Genomic DNA, 19,077 nt, shown 5'->3' on the forward strand with positions numbered 1-19,077 from the left:
CGGCATCAATGAGTTACTGATCTTGTTTAAAACAGACTTGCCAATCATTTTTTTTTTTTTTTTTTGCTTTTGCAAATATCATATTTACGTACCAGCCATTCAATTGATCTAGTTCAACACGTTTCTCCTAGAGGCCGGAGATAATCATCTTATAACTAAACATCCAAGTGAAATATGCAACTGCCGGTTATGTGATTGTTTAAAAACAGCACACACTAGCTCGTCAATTATCACATTTTTTACAGAGTTTGGGCCTTTGGGGACCTCTTTGATTGATCATCATTTTCGCTACTCGATTGCAAATGAAATATCTTTTCCATCTATAAATTCAAGATGTGAGTATAGTATATGTACAGTAAAAAAAATGTACACAAGTTGAAAACGCTTTAGAAGGAAACACTTAATGCCAAATAGTTATGTGATTACATTGATTGAGGTATTCACAGAACAGAAGCATATCTCACTGTTACAAACATCATCCTAATACACGTTAGTTCAAATCTTTGATACCCGGCCAAAAGAGAAGAACTCCCAATTAAGCTTAATTACCAGGCTTCTCTTATCAGGATTAAAGAATACTATACAGAGCAAAAAAGAACTCAGGGTTGAAGACACCGATTATGAGAAGTTGGTTTTACATGAAAAAAATAGAGGAATTGTGGTTTTACCTTTTCATTGGTTTTGGGGATGATCGATGTAGAGAAAAAGGTTTTTTTTTTTAAAAAAACTTTCAGGTGTAATGCGCGTCCCGCCCTCATTTTTGTCTTGAAAAGGGCGCGCCCCGCGCTCATGTCTTGGTTGACCTCCAGGCGATTAAGCGCGCCCCTCCATTTCTTTTGCCTGGTATCGAGTGCGCCCTGCGCCCCACAGTATTGCAACAAGGATTCAACTGTTTCGGAAGTTTTTTCTAAAACAGTATAAAAACAGATTTTTTTTGTAGAAACATAACTTAACCAAAACCAAGAAAGAGAGAGATTATAAGTGAGCAACTCTTTCTGAGTTGAGTGTTCATTCTTTATGAGTGAATTGAGAGACTTGTAATCTGTTACTCCGGACATCTAGTAAAGCTTGAAACTCGCAGTGTGGACGTAGGCAAATTGCCGAACTACGATATATCTCGTCTTGTGGTTTATTCTTTTTTTACATTAATTGTTTTACTTTATATGCTTGTTTATTTGATATTGAGAAGTGTTGGGATTACTTTGGAGGGTGTTGAAGTCTTGTCTAGTGAGAAGGATTGATTCTTGTGTAGGATTGATCTATTTGTTGTGGGTAATACTGTTTTCGCATTGTACTATTCACAACAATTGGTATCAGAGTGTAGGTATACGATCTAGGATTTTGAGTTTAGTGCTCGAAATTTGTGTAGACAAAGTGTTCGATTAAATTCTGAAGTTTTTTTTTTTTTTTGGATTATTGTGTGTAACTTGAAAGATGACTCCCAAGATGTCAAACGCAAGATTTGAAGTAGAGAAATTTAATGGGAAGAATAACTTTAGGATTTGGCAAGTCCAAGTAAAGGACATCCTCATCCAATAAGGTTTGCACAAGGCTTTAAAGGAGATTAAATCTAAGATGGCGAGTATGAGTAATGATGATTGGGAAGAGTTCGATCTTCAGGCTTGTTCATCAATCCGGTTATGTCTTGCTAATGAGGTCATGTATAGTGTGATGGGAGAAAATACCGCTGCCGGTATTTGACTCAAACTAGAGTCTATGTATATGACCAAGAGCATGACAAACAAGATGTACCTTAAGAAGCGTTTTTATCGGTACATGATGGTGGATGATTCAACGATGCAAGAGCATGTTAGTGAGTTCCGTCAACGCCTAGCGGATTATTTGAATGTGGGCATGAAGATGAATGATGAGGATCAAGCGGCATGTTTAATATTCTCTTTGCCAGAAAGCTATGAGCATCTAATGACTACATTTATGAACAGAGAAGATGTTGATCTTGACGAAGTTCAGAGTGCTCTTCTTTCTTATGAGTTGATGAAAGCAGACACATGTAGAGAATAACATTGATGTAGGTCAAGGGCTAGTGGCAAGAGGAAGGTCGTATGAAAAGGCTTCTACAAGTAATGAGAAGTCTAGGTCCAAGTCAAAGAAGCCTTTGACACATGTGAAGTGCTACAATTGCGATGAAAATGGACTTTACGCAAGTAATTGTCCTCACTCGAAGAAAGAGAACAAGAGAGATGGTAAGAAGAAAGGTAAGGAAAAAATTGAGGCAAGTTATGCTTCAGGCTCTGAAGGGGACGAGTTGAGCCTCTGTGTGTCCACACAAGACTATATGGCCGAAAGGTGGATTCTTGATTCTGGATGTTCCTACCATATGTGCCCAAATAGAAAGTGGTTTACTTCTTATGAGAGCATTGATGGTGGTTCCGTTTTGATGGATAATGACGTTGCTTGTAAGACGGTAGGAATTGGAACTATACGGGTCAAGATGCATGATGGTATAGTGAGGACTTTAACTGAAGTGAGGCATGTTCCTGAGCTAAAGAAAAATCTTATTTCTCTTGGTATCTTGGATTCCAAAGGCCACAAGTTTATGGGCGAAGGTGGAGTCCTAAAGATTGTCAGTGGCTCTTTAACTGTTATGAAAGGTCAAAGACATGAAACCTTGTATACTTTTATGGGTAGTACGGTGATAGGCGATGTAGCAGTGGGTGCATATAGTGATGATTCTGAATCCACTAAGATGTGGCATATGCGACTAGGACATATGAGTGAAAAGGGTTTGTCTGAGTTGTGCAAGCGAGGGTTCTTGAAGGACTTGAAGAAGCCAAGTATGGGTTTCTGTGAGCATTGCATCTATGGGAAGTAGTGCAGAGTCAAGTTCAAGTCAAGCAAGCACGACAACAGGCATCCTTGACTATGTGCATATGGATGTTTGGGGACCCTCCAGAGTGGCTTTTAAGGGAGGTAACCACTATTATGTCTCATTCATTGATGATCATACCCGCTATATGTGTGGGTGTATATGATGAAAACGAAAGATGAAGTATTTGAGACATTTAAGAAGTGGAAGGCAAGGGTTGAGAATCGCACATATAGGAAGGTAAAGAAACTACGGTCTGACAATGGTATTGAGTATAACTATGGGCCTTTCCAAGAGTTTTGTGCGCAATATGGAATTGTCAGACACTGGACAGTCAGGGGCACGCCTCAGCAGAATGGAATGGCAGAGAGGATGAATAGAACCTTGCTTGAAAGTGCGAGATGTTTGTTGTCTAATGTCAGTCTAGGCAAAGAGTATTGGGCAGATGCAGTGTCCATGGCGTGTTACCTATATAATAGGTCACCAGTTCTAGCTATAGATTGCAAGACACCTTATGAGGTGTGGTCGTAGTAACCGGTGATTATAGTATTTTTGCGAAGTGTTTGGATCGACCTTACCACTATGTGAGGGTAGAGTAAGCTAGATCCTAGAGCTAAGAAAGCCATATTCTTTAGGCCCATAAAATGGGGTAAAAGGGATATAGATTGTGGTGTCTAGAAGACCACAAGTTCCCCGGGTTAGCGAGAGATGCTACCTTTGATGAGACTTCCGTGTTATCTTTCAAGAAGAAAAAAGATTTCGGGCGTAACGGTGAGTCTATAGAAGTTCAAGCCATCGAGCTTGAGTTGTTCGATGCAGCCAGATGATTTGGTTGGTTCATGATGAAGTACCAAATCGAGGAAACCGCGACGTTAAAAGGGAAGAAGAGCAAGAGCATCCGCGAACTTGTATCGGGTGACCCAGGCCAAAGAGACAAGTTAAAGAAGTGCACAAGTATGGGCACGAAGCCGTGAAACACTATGGTCGGTGGATTTAGTGGCATATGCACTGAATATCGAAGATGATGAGCCAGATAGTTTCAAGAAAGCTATTAGAGATGCTCATTACAGAGATTGGTTGGTTGCTATGCAAGAAGAGATGAAGTCTCTTGATAAAAATCACAAATGGGACCTAGTTTTATTGCTAAAGGGCAAAAGGACTATCGGCAGTAAATGGGTGTTCAGAAAGAAATATGTCATTCCTGAGTCCGACAGTACTAGGTACAAGGCAAAAGTAGTAGCAAAAGGTTTTTCACAGAAAGAAGGAGTCGACTACAATGAGGTGTTTTTCCCGGTAGTCAAACATACTTCCATTCGTGTGTTATTGAGTTTAGTTGCTCACTTCGACTTGGAGTTAGAGCAACTTGATGTTAAAACTGCTTTCTTGCATAGGGACTTGGAGGAACAGATCTATATGAGGCAACCTGAAGGGTTTGTTGTTACTGAGAAAGAAGATCATGTATGTAAATTAAATCGGTCACTGTATGAGTTAAAGCAATCGCCCAGGCAATGGTACAAGCGCTTTGACACATTCATGATGCAACATGAGTACACCCGAAGTAAGTATGACTGTTGTGTTTACTTTCGTAGGTTTCGTGGTAATGACTTCATTTATCTCCTACTTTATGTGGATGACATGCTTATTGGTTCCAAAAGCATGGTGGAGATAGACAAGTTGAAATCTCAACTTAGCTTTGATTTTGAGATGAAAGACTTAGGTGGAGCCAAGAAGATACTGGGCATGGAGATTGACAGAGATAGGAAGAAGCGACGGATAGTTGTATCTCAGAAGAAATACCTTCAAAAAGTAATTTCTCGATTTGGTATGGAGAATACAAAGTCGGTTTCTACACCTTTAGCTGGGCATTTTAGGCTTTCAGCTAAGTTCTCTCTTAGTTCGGTGGAGGAACAAAAGCATATGGCTAATGTTCCTTATGCAAGTGTCGTGGACAGTTTGATGTATGCTATGGTGTGCACACACCCAGACATTTCACAAGTAGTTAGTGTTGTAAGCAGGTATATGGCAAATTCTGGGAAGCAGTATTGGGAGGCAGTGAAATGGGTACTAAGGTACTTGAAGGGTACCTTGGATGTGGGATTAGTTTATGGTGGAGACACTTGTTATGTCAGTGAGTATGTGGATTCATATTATGCAGGTGATCTAGATAGACGGCGATCGACTACTGGTTATGTGTTTATGATGCATGGTGTACCGGTTAGTTGGAGGTCTATGCTACAGGCTACATTTGCTCTATCTACTACTGAGGCAGAGTATATGGCAGTGGCAGAGGCAATGAAAGAAGCACTATGGCTTCGAGGTCTTCTGGATGATATGGGTATTGAGCAGAAAAGTGATGCTTTGTATTGTGATAGTCAGAGTGCTATTCATTTGGCGAAGAACCAGGTTCATCATGCTCGGATCAAGCATATTGATGTATGTTATCACTTTATACGGGATGTCGTTGAGGATGGTGATGTAGCACTTGAGAAAGTGGACACCCATGACAATCCTGCTGATATGTTGACAAAGGTTGTCACCAGAGTTAAGTTCCAACACTATTTGAACTTGCTCCAAATCCTACATGCTTGAAATAGCCTTTTGTGGGCATGGCCCTTCTTGCGATTATTTGATCTGATTTCGCGAAGTCTTTCTTTTGGATGTGTTCTTTCGGTTTTATGTGTTAAAACCTCACCGAGATGGAGAATGTAGAGAAAAAAGTATTTTTTTTCTCTTTCACGTGTAAGGCGTGCCCCGCCCTCACTTTTGCCTTGACAAGGGCGCGCCCCGTGCTCATGCCTTGGTCAACCTCCAGGCGATTGAGCCCCGCCCTCTTTGCCTCGGTATCGAAGCGCCCCCATCGTATTACAACAAGGATTCGATTTGTTTCGAAGTTTTTATGAAACAAAGATAAAACAAGTTTTTTTCAGAAACCTAACTTAACCAAAACCAAGAAAGAGAGAGATTATAAGTGAGCAATTCTTTGTGAGTCGAGTATTCATTCTTTGTGAGTGAATTGAGAGACTTGTAGTCTATTACTCCGGGCATCTAGTAAAGCTTGGAACTCGCAGTGTGGATGTAGGCAAATTACCGAACCACGATATATCTCATCTTGTGGTTTGTTATTCTTTTACATTGTTTTACTTTATATGCTTGTTTATTTGATATTGAGAAGTGTTGGGATTACTTTGGAGGGTGTTGAAGTCTTGTCTAGTGAGAAGGATTGATCATTGTGTAGAATTGATCTATTTATTGTGGGTAACGTTGTTTCCGCATTGCACTATTCACAACAATCGATTATGGAATGTGGGTTTAAACTTTAGAGAAGAAGAATAGTGAACGATTTTTTTCTTAACCTCAAGTCCTCAACAGACCTACACGAGTATTTAGTTGAAGTGTCAAAAATGTCAAAACTCAAAATGCCGAACTCAATCAATTTTCCATTTAATCTAATGCAAGCTCACGTGTAGATGTATTCAATCAATCAAGTGTTTTGCATTGATTCTAATAGAAGCTCACGTGTAGATGCATTCAATCAATCAAGTGTTTTGCATTGATTCTAATGTAAGATCACAAGTGCATGCACTCAATCAATCAAGTGTTTTGCATTCATTATAATGGAAGCTCACTTGTAAATGCGTTCAATCAATCAAATGTTTTGCAATCATTCTAATGCAAGTTCACGTGTAGATGCATGCATTCAATCAATCAAGTGTTTTGTATTGATTCTAATGCAAGCTCACATATAGATGCATTCAATCAATCAAAGTAAGAAGACAAAAACGAGTGTGAAAAAATGCGTTCCCCTATCCATATTTCAAGAGGAACCATTATCACTGGTACACGAGTATGCTAACCGTGCTACGCATCGGTGTTTTTTCAAATCTTTAAACCTGTCGCTCTAACATCTCTCTGATAGTATGATTTTTTGAATTCTAGTTATAATCTAAAAAATAATATAAAAATATTAGGAGGGGTTGAATATAATTTGAGTGGCGTGAATGAGGTTTTCTAAATTATTTTAAATAATATGAAGCTAATTCTAATTTCAATAAAGTGAGAGAGTTTTTGGTAAATTGTTTAAAAAGGATGGAGCTTATTAGAATAATTAAGGGAGGTGGTTCTAAAATCATAAAATAGAGAGATTACAAATACACAGTTCGGTTAAGAAATTTTCCTCCTAAAGATCCGGCTATCATATAGTGTAGAGATCTCCGCAAACCAGAAATGTCAACGGGTCTCTTTAGTTTGTTATTCTTTGCCTCGCTCTTCTACACTGCTACTATACTTCAATCTCAGCACTGCCCAAAACCGTGTTGCTGAGTTATGTTTAGGAGGAAATTACACAACTAACAGCACATATGAAGCTAATCTCAGCATCCTAATTTCTTCTATGTCCAATAATAGCACTAGTCCAAATAATACAAGACTTTTTACCAACACCGTAAGAAGTAATTCAGATGTAATTTATGGGCTTTTCCAATGCAAACTTATTTATTCCTCTAAAGTCTGCAAGAAGTGTGTGAAAACTGCAACTGAAGAGGGGTCACAATTCGGTGCCCGTTCAGGAAAGAATAAGTTATTTATTACTGTGAGTGTTGGCTGCACTTTTTTTTTTTTGCTAAAATGAGCAGATTGTATTGATATGTTGAAATATACATTACAACAAGAGCAACAGTGCTGAATTCTGTGACAAATAAATATCAAACATCATCCAACAAACTGGGGTCTTGTCAAAGGCCCAAATATGGTCAGAAGATGATAATGAGATTCTAAGTAAATGGAGAATACGTGCAAGACATATTAGACATTAGGCGGTAAGACAATACACTTGGGAATTGCCTGAATGCGACACCCATCAAAATTAATTGTGATGGAGCAGCAAAAAGTAACCCAGGAAATGCTGGGCTTGGAGTTGTTTATAGAAATAGTAGTGGTGACTTTATGTCGGTAATGTGGAAGAAGTCGGGAATCAACACCAACTACTTAGCTGAATGTCTGGCCATACTTGAAGGTATAGAATGTGCAGTACAAAGGGGGTGGTGCAGAATATGGGTTGAATCTGACTCGGAAGCCACCATAGCTGCATTTGGAACTGAGAACCTACCATGGTACTTGCGGAACATATGGAACGTTTGCAAGAGAAAACTTTTGAACCTGAAAATCACATCATATCTACATGGAGGGAAGTGAACTTCTCAGCTGATCAAGCGGCAAACCATACAATAACCATGACTGACAATAGGACCTTTGTACATGAAGGCAAATTCATGTGGTTGTCCAAGTGGGAGGTCCCTATATAGTCTGAATTACCTTAGATTTGCACACTAGAGTGGGAATTGATGTCTCAAGTCTCCCTAGTTTCCATTGTACTGCATCTTTTTCCCTTGTACAAAATCTTGCTCACTTAAAAAAAAAAAAAAAGAAAAAGAAAAAAAAAAGAAGCGATGGACAACTTCTGTGATGCTAACAAACTTGGCCAAGGTGGCTTTGGCTCTGTCTACAAAGTCTTGAATTGATTATTAGAATTGAATTGGATATAGAACTTTTTCTATTAGATCTACTTGTTTAAGGTCTGCCTCTTTACTATGAAATTTGTGATAGTAAAAAGTTTCCACAGGGTAGGCTTTTGTATGGGAGAGAGAGAGCTCTGAAGAGACTCTCAAGAAACTCTGGCCAAGGTGTAACAAAATTTAAGAATGAGGCTCTATTAGTTGTCAAACTCCAACATCGGAATCTTGTAAAGTTTTTGGGTTTTCGCTTGGAAAAGAATGAAAAACGTCTCGTATACGAATTTGTGCCAAATGCAAGCCTCCACCATTTTATTTTTGGTTTGGCTCGAAACTTCCTCATAAACCATTTCAACTTATTTTCTTTGCAAAACACGCTGATGATATAGTTCAAGAAGTAGTGCTTTACTCTACCTTAGGCCGAGTCCAATGGTTTTGGACTCTCTGCATCTCAATCCCTAAAAAAACATTGTTTTGCAGATACAGAGTAGAAAAATTGGTCACCACTCACCCGTTCATACATAACCATATTATGCCAGTTCATGTGGCCTAATTTGGATGTTTACAACTTGAGCCAATTCAAGTAGTGTACAATGTATTCTCTATTCCTCAAAATCACTTTGTATATATAGGATAGGGGGTAATATCCTGATATTTCCGCCGGTTTTCACTCCACTTTTGGACTCAGCCTTAGAGAAGAGTCATCAGGTTGCTTTTTTCCTATCTTAGCAGCTGACGCCCTAGCAATTCTCCTAGCATAAAGATATACTAGGGGTTTTTTGACTTAACCACCCAAAACTATATAGCATTTTGACTAAATCTCCAATTTTTAAAATAATTTGAGTCCCCCTGTCAATTCCAGCATAGAGATAAATTGAGTCATTGAAGATTAGTTTAGAGAAAACGAAAGCAGTTAGCTTTGTTTTAGAGAAAACTGGGCCTAGATTGGAAGTGAGTAGTCTGAGATTGCCGTCGTTGAAAGCTTCGGCTCGTCCAATTCGAGCTCAGAAAAAGGCATAGATTATTAGAAGTGAGTAGTCTGAGATTGCCGCGGTTTTGAAGGTTTTTAATGTTGTTCATGGCTTGAAAAGTCTTTATTGTCGGATTCGAGATCAGATCTGTCTGGTTATCTTTCTTGTGGACTTCTAAGTGCTGCACTGGAAAAATTGGAAAGTGAGTTTTGGCGGCTCCTTGTAGAACACAGTGTGCCTGTCCCCATGTCTTCCTCGTTTGGTGATGAAGCCTTAATTGCTCTATCATGGTAGTACCTGTTGAACATTTATTCCTCAAATTAAAGTGACCCCATCAAATTATTGAAGCTGTTGGAGATGAAGCCTTACTTGCTCCATCATCAGTGGTAGTACCTGTTGAACAGTTATTCCTTAAATTAAAAGGACCCCATCAAATTATTGAAGTTGTTAGACATTTTCGCTTCTTTGAAGTTTGAACGAGTTGAGGTTGGATTTTAACTGGCTCTTTGAGGGAAAGGCCTGCATAATTGAGATCCAAAACCTCACTAGGGATCTCATCAAAAAGGTTATTGATGGGGCTGCTTGTGAGATTTTCGATGAACTTTTGGTTCGAGTGGTTGCAGAAGCAGACTCCTCCTTCTGATCTGATGGTAGTGTTCCAAGACTCGTGAGCTTTGTCACTGAGACACTGACTATAGCAGTAGACTGCTTGGAGATGACTATCGGTCAATCCTTACTCAGGTCTTTGTCATTCACCGGTGGATCGATTCATGGCTAACAAATTGAGGCTGTGTTTGATAGCCCCATTTGTCATGGCAAATGCAAATAAATGGCACTATTCACTTGTTTGGCACTGTTTGATGTGTTTTTTGTGTCATGACAAATTTTTTTTGGATTTGCCACAAGTTGTCATTTGCCATGATTTTGGTGGCAAAATTTACTCTGGGGGGAGCTGAGTAAATTTTACCACGACAAATTTGTACACAAATTTGCCACCAAAAAAAAGAGCCCGACCCCAAAAAAAAAAAACTCTCACTGGAGCGCTCAACCAGGTTCGTCTTCTTCCCATTTTCTCTCAATCCCTCTTTCTACTCTCATTAGTTTCTCTCCTATTTGCCATTAACTTCTTCTTCTCTCACACTCTCATTAATTTCTCTCCTCATACAGTTGTGTATTGATTTGGAGACAAGCAACATATATAATCATCGACTTGCACAACTTGACGGAGGAGGTTTGTTCATCTCTTTCTCTCTCTCAATCTCTCTCATGTGTGTGCATGTTAATTTTCATTCTCTTATTCTTTTATGTTAGGGTTAGGGTTCAAGTATATAAAATGATTTCAATTTTTTTTTTGTTTATTTAGATTGTTAATTCAGTGCATGATTGTTGAGTATTTGGCTCTGTTTTTATTTATTCGAAAAGGAAATGAAAAATAGATCGTAAAATATCTTTGGATTTATTTTGTATACAATGTTCTTGTGAACTCTTGAACACTATGAATTGTGATTCTAACGAAATAAGATGAAGGGTTGCGAACTATGGGAATTAATAACTTTGATAATTAATTCATGTACAAAGTCAAATATTGAATGCCCAAATAATATTTTTCGCCTTTTTGTTCAATTTAATAAGTAATTGGATAATTCATCAGATTTGGATTCATTGTAGTTGCATTTGGTATAAATCTATTTTTTTGTCGCTTGTGTTAGTAATCTAGTTGACATGCTTTTGATTGAGTTATGAATTTGGTTTCTTTACTGGTAAATTAAATTGTTGTCATTCTTTGCTCATTCTATGTTTTTGCTTTGTCTTATTTCGTCTCATGCATGATTGTCCATTTAATTAGGTAGAATGCCAACTGAAGAAGAACGTAAATTAGCTGCAGTTACCATGATGCTAACAATCATGCAGGCTATGATGTGGTACCAATGGTATAGGAGAAATAAGCGAAGGGTTATAGTTCCTAGGGCCCTCATTAGAAATTGGGATGCTCAGAGAAACATTGTTTTCACGCGAATGTTCAGGTGTAGTGACCGTATATGCTACGAACAGTTGAGAATGAGGATATATTTACATTTGAACGTCTATGCACTCGACAAGGGGTTATGGGTTAGTTGATAGTCGGTCCGTTAAGGTTGAAGAACAAGTAGCCATTTTCTTACACACAAAGGGGCACGATTTAAGGAATCGGACTTTTGAGCTTCAATTTTTAGATCAACGAAACAATTAACCGGTACTTCCACCGAGTCTTAAATGCACTGCTTAGGCTACATAGAGACGAAGTACGACCTGCCACCATAGAAAACTCTCCAGCCGACTGTGGTGGAACACCTAAATCTTGGCACCATTTTTTCCAGGTTTGTTAGCTATATATCTAATGTACATAATGTTAATTAGTAATTCTTTTACTGATGATGCTATATTAATTAGGATGCTGTGGGTGCAATTGATGGCACCCACTTTGAAGCTTACGTACCACCTCAAGATCAAGTTAGGTATCGTAATCGAAAGGGCCAGGTTACTCAGAATGTCTTAGTGGCATGTACATTTGGTATGAGATTCACCTACGTACTTACTGGTTGGGAGGGTTCCTCCCATGATGGTCGTTTGCTGAGATGTGCAGTGAGTCGGCCAGGGCACAAACTAACTGTACCACATGGTACGTATCCTTAAAACATTTCAAATCCCAACTGTTTTGGAGTATTATTAAAATTCATCAATCATTCTAATTAATTTTTTCACATAGGTAAGTATTATCTCGCCGATGCTGGGTTCCCGCTAGTTCCACACTTCCTTACACCATATCGTGCTGTAAGATATCATCTTAGTGACCAACAACGTAACTCTAGATACAACGGTGCCCAGAATGCAAAAGAAATGTATAACTTCCGTCATTCATCTTTGCGGAATGTTGTTGAAAGGACAATTGGTGTGTTGAAGAAAAGATTTGCGTATCTTAGGCACGCTCCACACCATGATGTTGAGACACAAGCAAAGATAATTTGTGCATGTTGTGGGTTGCATAACTTTTGCTTTCGATAATAATGATGATATATGGGAAGAAGAAAGAGCGACTATTGAAGAGGAAGGAAATGGAGAAGTAGGCGATGATGTGGGGATAACCATGACTCCGAGTGATGGTTGGACAGCGTGGAGAGATGGGTTGATGGCGGACATGTGGGAGCGTCGAGATGAACGAAATGGAGAAGAATGACTAGTGTGTTGTTGGCAATAGTGGTTTAATTTTATGTTTTTGTTGTCATTTGTTTTGGCAATGTTGAATGATGTGTTTTGCCTCGGGATACTTGTATTATTATGGCTTATGACTTTTGTTAATCTATATGACAATATGGTTTCTTATAGCCTTCCTTATATTAGTAACTCTTTGTTTAGATTTGTGTATGAATATCTAAACCTTGTTTTGGTTTCAAGTCCTACCCTTCTACGAAGTTCACTATCACATTTTGGTTTCGTGGTCGTCGATATAGAACACCGATTATTATATTATTCTCTTTTGGTTTATTATATTCAGAACAATGTCACATAACAATGCTAGAAGCCAAGCACCACGTCCTCCACCCCCGCCTCCGCCAATTCCAGAAGTTGTTCAGGGGAAGCGTCAAATACGTTGGAACGATGGAATGGACAAGATCCTTGTCGGAACTTTGTTTGACATCATTACTGTTCTAGGGAAGGGTTCTCAGAATTCTAACGTTTCCAAGAAAGATACTCTAGTTCAAGTTGCAAGTGTGGTAACCAATTCTGGTTCTCAAAAAGTGGATTGGAATCATGTGCGCTCTAGGCTAAGGTCATTAAGGGGTGCCTACACAGTTGCTGCAGAGTTGCTAGGCCAGAGTGGCTTCTCCTTTAACCATCAAACTAAGTACATTCAAGCTGATGCCGATGTATGGGAGAGGTATATTCAGGTAAATGATCTTGATTTAGCCATTTTATATATATTTCATTTTAATATATTTGTCATTGAAGAGAAGCTAGCTTCCTAGAGGACTAACCGTGAGTCACATTATCGTTGTAGGCTCACCCACCGCAAACAAGTTATAAAACCAAGTGGCTTCCAAACTATGAGATGCTTGACTTCATATATGGAAATGATTCTGCAAATGGAAGTGGAAACTTTAATGCGCATGATCCTGATGCTATACCCATATTGGATGGTAATGCGTTTAATTTTTTTATTTGTGGTTTTTCTTTATGCGATAAGATATTACTAAGCTCATAACTATGTTGTGTGTTTATTTTAATAGATGAAACTGATGATAATGACCCCGTTAATGTAAATGAATATGTTGACAATACCGGAGATGCTACCCAAGGCTTAGGGGTGAATGTGGAAGCAGAATCACCGCAGCGTCAAAATTGAATGGGCAAAAAAAAAAAAACCTCGCATAGATGTGAGCGGCGAGAAGATAGCTAAGACATTGAACATCTTGCGAAAGCTGCTAAGGCAATGGCGGACAATTTGAAGCGACCTCCTAGCATGATGCAAAAGTTCATGATGCCTTGAAAGGTCTTGAGTTGTCTAAAGAAAATTTTAAGCTTGGAATGACCTTCCTTGGAAATAGCCCAAACATGGGTGAAATCTTTTTGAGTTTTGATGATGAAGATCTTAGGAAGGAGTGGCTTTTGGACAACCTTCCAGTGGCTTAAGGCACTTCTTTTGATTTTTGCTATTATGGTACATGTAATGCACTTGTGCGGTTTAAGGCGTTCTTTTGGATTTTTGCTACTATGGCTAATCGGTACTCAAGCTGTGATTTGCGGGGATCATGATGGACAAATTACAAGGGTGTGAAGAAGACTTTTCTTCTTTGAAGAAATTTCGTCTATATGGTCCATATTAATTCGAGGGAGATTCCTGAGGCAGGTGCAGATGAAGAAGATGCAGCTTGAGATATCGGATCGATTATGACATGGAAGAAGTGCAAGCCTCGCCAAACAACTTGAGAACAACCAATCAATCTATAATCATTTTGTTCGACAAAGCACTATTACCCTTTATTTGTTTCATTTTAGTTGAGATGTAGATCCTCGTGCTATTCAATGGATGGTGTGTGTTTTTTTAGATTTTGTGGGTTTTAAGTGTATTTTGATTAAAAAACAACGACTTGCGAACAATTGTGAAAAAGAAGAAGTTATCGAACACGCTTCACTTTAACCCAATACAAAAGTAAGGTGCACTTAAATGTTATCGAGAAGTACTCATTATTATAAAGTAGTTCAATTTCTCTACTAGTACTTGTTGGTATTGTTCCATGAAAATGAATTGTCTCCTCTTCATTACATTGATTAATTCCGGGCTTAACGGTCTTATGCTAAATCGTTTTATTCCACGAAGCCTATGCAAGATGAGCAATTTGTTTTCATCCGGAAGGAAGAACATAATAAGTCTTGTGGAGAATGGTGATCAAATACTTAGTTCACAATCGGTTGAGCATCAATCAGATGATGAAGAAGTAGGTGGTTGCGTGCTTTCATTATCACTCGTTGCTTCCCTCTACTCATAGGAGCAATGCCTCGTCGACTAAGCGAGATTAGTGAAGAAGCATTTTCGTCTTCCTCCATGATCAATTCAAAAGACTGCTCTCATTCTCCGGCCAAAGCGTGGTGTCAACTTAGATCTATCTATCTCTTTGCTTAGTACATAGTGTAGGAAAGTGTACATCTCTTTTTGTTTCTCATGAAATCCCTATCTTTTGCACATTATACATACCCATCTAGACATCTAGTTATCCGGTTATCCTTTAGGCTTTTATTTATTTTTAGTTTTTTGAGGTGCACTTATGTTTCAATTCCTAGACTCTATGGAGTATGGACTATAATCAGGTTGTTTCTCCGGTATTATTCTTCTTATTGACACAATGGTTGACATATATAACTAATTTTGGTTTCCAAGTATTCTCTTTCGATCATTTGTATTATTAATTTGCAAATTTCTTGAATTCGATGAGATTGGATTCAAGATTCCCTATTATCTTATTATCTTGCCAAATATTATAGATGGTGATGATATATGTATGACGTGCTTTGCCACGCACTAAAAGTTTAAAATTGCCCACACATCTCAATTACGACCAGTATTTTTACCGTAAATACACCAAAGCCCCTTTGTACTTGGAACACGGAATGCCTAAGGCAAAAGCGTTGAAAATGCAACTTACTTATGAGTTGAATGTTAATTAGCTGATATTTCTGCAAAGACTATGATTTATATATCAAACAGGCCAAAGGGGAGCTACCGAAAAATGAACAATCATGTTCATATATGTTTTGGGTATGAACATTTATTGTTCATATATGTTTTGAATGAACAATCAATGTTCATGTCTGTTTTGGGTATGAACATTTATTGTTCATATATGTTTTGGGTATGAACAATCAATGTTCATATTTGTTTTGGGTTCATGTTTTTGGTATGAAACGGATTGTTCATACCTAAAGAAGGTATGAACAATCAATGAGATTCACCAAATACCAGGCCCGTACTCCCGTAGTCATTTGTAATGACTTCCATGAATATGGAAATTAGATAACATGGTCACTGACTCATGGATTCTCATCTCTCTACCATTGATGCCTATACACGGGACATATATTTTAGGGTTCTATCATTGACATATATGCCAAAACATATATGAACAATAAATGTTCATACCCAAAACAGACATGAACATTGATTGTTCGTACCCAAAACATATATGAACAATAAATGTTCATACCCAAAACATATATGAACATGATTGCTCACTCTCAAAAAATTCAAATATAAGGTTCATATCATTAGAGCGGGAAGGTGTAAGAAGATAAGCCCGAAAAATCCGCCCATCGCCAGATATAATTCGGGTGAACTTCGCCAATTCATCTATTGATTCCTCAACATGAAAATAGTTGTTCTCGGCTTCTCCATTCTTTGAAAATTCAGGGGCTAAGATGTACTCACGCTTTCACTATGTCCGGACTTCCGAGAGTGACCAAACAATTGAATTGTTCATACTTTTTTTAAAAGGAACAAAATGAGCGTTAAATGAAAGCGAATTGATATTCATTCCCTTGAGGGTTTTGTGTCTTACGCCCTTACTTCCAAAATCCATAATTCCCTGGTTTCTCATACCAACTCCAAACATCACGTAATGAAATATTTGCCAACCGATGCTTGCAAAGGGAACTAAAAGGGCGGCGGGTTACCCAAGCAAGCCGCGACATTGTAGCAAAACGGATGGAGCGGCGGCAATGAATGAGGACTAGCGGATTGGAGTTTTTCTCAAACTTCGGCAAAGGGGCTGCCGGTTGCTTCTTGAATGCTCTCGAAAGTATTTGCAGTTGGTAGGAAGCATTTAAAGCTTTTCTTTGCCATCTCCGAACCAATGCTTAGTAAATGCTGGTCGTTACCTTTAGTAGAAGGCGATATGTAATCTCTAGGCGATCCTTTTCTGAAATTGTGTTCGGTGTTCTTACAAACCGAAGTTCATTTTGCAGCATTTCAATTTCCATAGTCGCTTCTTTCGACATATCATGCACGGACACCAAGCAAGTCTTTTCGGGACCCATGAAGGAGCAAAAACGGGAACTATATACTCTTCTAAGTCCACATCATCTTTTATTTTGCATGGTTTTAGCACATCTTTCGATTGTTACGGTGTAAACGATCTCAATGTTTTTCAGCACCGAGAATCCTTCTACTAAAAACAGGAATCCACTTTTGTGAACTCACTTGAGAATTAAAATCTTGCCTCGGTATTATCTTCATAAGATATTTTCATAGATGAACCAAAAGTGTTTCTTTGTATTTTATCTAAGGAAGCATTGAGGAGACTCAGCGGATACATGTTTATGGTCGGGGAATCTTCAATGCATGTGTACGGTAGGACCCTATCCAAAAATGGGTAATCCAATACACTTGACATTGTTGTGGAGTGGCAAATTTAGTGTGAGGCGATCGAGGTAGTATAAGAATGTGAACGATTGTGAGTCATCAAGAACGGTTTGGTGGTAAGTCGTTCTTTGAGCAAAATCTTGGTTACTACATTGACGCCTGCTGGAGCGTCAAATGCTTCTTTTTTGTGAAAGAGCACCCTATTTTGAAACCTTAACCCGGTTTGCCTTATAGTCCCCGAAACGTTTCTTGTTTGTACTCAAATTCTCATGCTTATGTAAGGAACTTCGCTTTTCTTTCAACTTTCCCAGTTCCTTATTCCACACAGCCCCATCATGCCTCAACTCGAATCAACCGAAAGTGTTCTTGTGACACACCTTTGCCGAAAGCAACCCACCGAGGAGATTCAACATGTATATTTCTATGAGATTTATGATAACGATCTATGCTTATTTTTCAACATATCATGAGAAAAAACATGATGCCCAGAAGATGAAACTATTGGAGTAGGAAGCAATCCATTACTATAAAATGAATTATACTTGACCTTAAAACTTCTCTCCACCAAGTTAGTGCCCTTCTCTACATATATGCGGTTTGATGTCTTCACGGATGGTTGAAGTGCAGCCCTGTTATGTTTCTTACTCTTCCGCGGTCGAAAGTGGCAATTTTCCTTCGGTTTGAGAATTATCACGGACACCTCGTCTCATAGTCTAGATCACTATGAGAAACTATAGTATCGTGTGCTATAGTTTGAGAAACATATATGAACACGGAATGCCTAAGGCAAAAACGTTGAAAATGCAACTTACTTATGAGTTGAATGTTAGCTGATATTTCTGCAAAGACTATGATTTATATATCAAACAGGCCAAAAGGGGAGCTATCCGAAAAATGAACAATCATGTTCATATATGTTTTGGGTATGAACATTTATTGTTCATATATGTTTTGAGTACGAACAATCAATGTTCATGTCTGTTTTGGGTATGAACATTTATTGTTCATATATGTTTTGGGTATGAACAATCAATGTTCATATTTGTTTTGGGTTCATGTTTTTTTTTGGATATGAACACGGATTGTTCATACCTAAAGAAGGTATGAACAATCAATGAGATTCACCAAATACCAGGCCCGTACTCCCGTAGTCATTTGTAATGACTTCCATGAATATGGAAATTAGATAACATGGTCACTGACTCATGGATTCTCATCTCTCTACCATTGATGCCTATACACGGGACATATATTTTAGGGTTCTATCATGGCTTCGCTTTTTCATTCTCTGTTACTCAGTTGTGTTTCTACCTCAATCCCGTTTTGTTAACAGATATTTCGCAGCGCCAGCTGATGAGACTTCAACAACTTTCAAGAATATGCTCTCCTCCTAAAGATTTTGGATGGGTCATACACATTCCATTTTTGGAATGGTATAACATCTGCACTTGTTCGAGCCGATGCTTGGTAGCAAAGCTTCTTAATCACCACTGCATTCATTGTCTCGATGTATTATGAACTTGGTACTGTGTTCTTATTTTTCTATTCACATGGAGGTCCAACTTTCTTATAACATCCGGTCCTTCACCGAAAAACACGCTCCTGTTCTGTCGTGCCTTATCGTCACACTTAACAATCGGCATGTTTGAGCCTTTGAGGAGGAGCTAAGAGTATACTGAATATGTTTGAGAATGAGCTAAGGTAAGGAGCTAGCTTACATGGTTGAGAATGAGCTAAGGTGAGGAGAAGCTGCCAAGAATTCACAGAAGGAACATGAAGAGATCTGAAAGAAACTTTTTCGATGCATACTGAGAAATGTTAATTACTTCATAGCAAAAGAAATTGGCTGTGAGTTGGATTATACCCAGAATAAGAAAGGGC

Source organism: Coptis chinensis, chromosome 9, assembly GCF_015680905.1.
Source record: "Coptis chinensis isolate HL-2020 chromosome 9, ASM1568090v1, whole genome shotgun sequence".
Classification (NCBI taxonomy): Eukaryota; Viridiplantae; Streptophyta; class Magnoliopsida; order Ranunculales; family Ranunculaceae; genus Coptis; species Coptis chinensis.